This window comes from Morone saxatilis, unplaced genomic scaffold (assembly GCF_004916995.1).
Source record: "Morone saxatilis isolate NCDOM2014 unplaced genomic scaffold, NCSU_SB_2.0 Contig20, whole genome shotgun sequence".
NCBI classification, from domain to species: domain Eukaryota; kingdom Metazoa; phylum Chordata; class Actinopteri; family Moronidae; genus Morone; species Morone saxatilis.
In genome coordinates, this window is record NW_023339763.1 from 11,723,180 (window position 1) to 11,723,952 (window position 773).

Below are 773 nucleotides of genomic sequence, written 5' to 3' on the forward strand. Positions count from 1 at the left end.
CCCTTTCCTGTCTATCTTCGGCTGGCACTATCAATGAAGGCTGATATTCCTGTGAGGCTGTAAAACTACATACTTTTTCTCACAATCTAACTAATAACTTACCTGATCATCGCACACAGTTTCTCAGCTTTCTCCACCTTTGGTGGGGAGAGTCCTGTCAGGTTAGAGAGGCCATCCAGCTTCGAATGCATCTCCAGAATCCATTGCCGGTGGGGACCGTCTCCAGGCTGCAGTTCGTCATTGGTGCGAGGAATGAAGGTTCTCATCCTCTTGGTCGCTCGCTGGACATCTGTGACATTTTCGGCCCAGAGTGCATTGCAGGGGTGGCATTCCTTGCAGGCTGGGAATGCTGAGTCATAGCCAGGGGTGCACTCATCACAGAAAATACCTGTGACACCAATCCGACACATACACTCGCCGGTTTCAGGGTCACATGACGGACGCTCTGTTCCCTCCATGTTACAGTCACAAGCTAAGAACAAGAAGTGATGAATTTAAATAAAAGATGTAGCTCTGTCACAGTTAAAAACACTGTTAGAGGTGTTTGTGTTTTCACTCACAGATACACTGCAGGTCTGGATTCCCAAAATGATTTTCTCCACATTCATCACACTGTCTTCCTCCAAACTCGGGACGACATGGACACTGTCCTGTCACCTGAACACATCATTCAATGAATGCTTTATCTGTCAAAATTCATATAATATATGTATATAATATACTTCTATTACTCATTACTGTTACAGTGTCTTTCTTTTGTCTTTTATTGTGAA

General features: G+C 44.5%; 1 pseudogene; it reads right to left on the reverse strand.

The window, feature by feature from the left end:
* LOC118331782 overlaps positions 1-773 on the reverse strand; it is a 23,936-nt pseudogene that overhangs the window by 11,350 nt on the left and 11,813 nt on the right.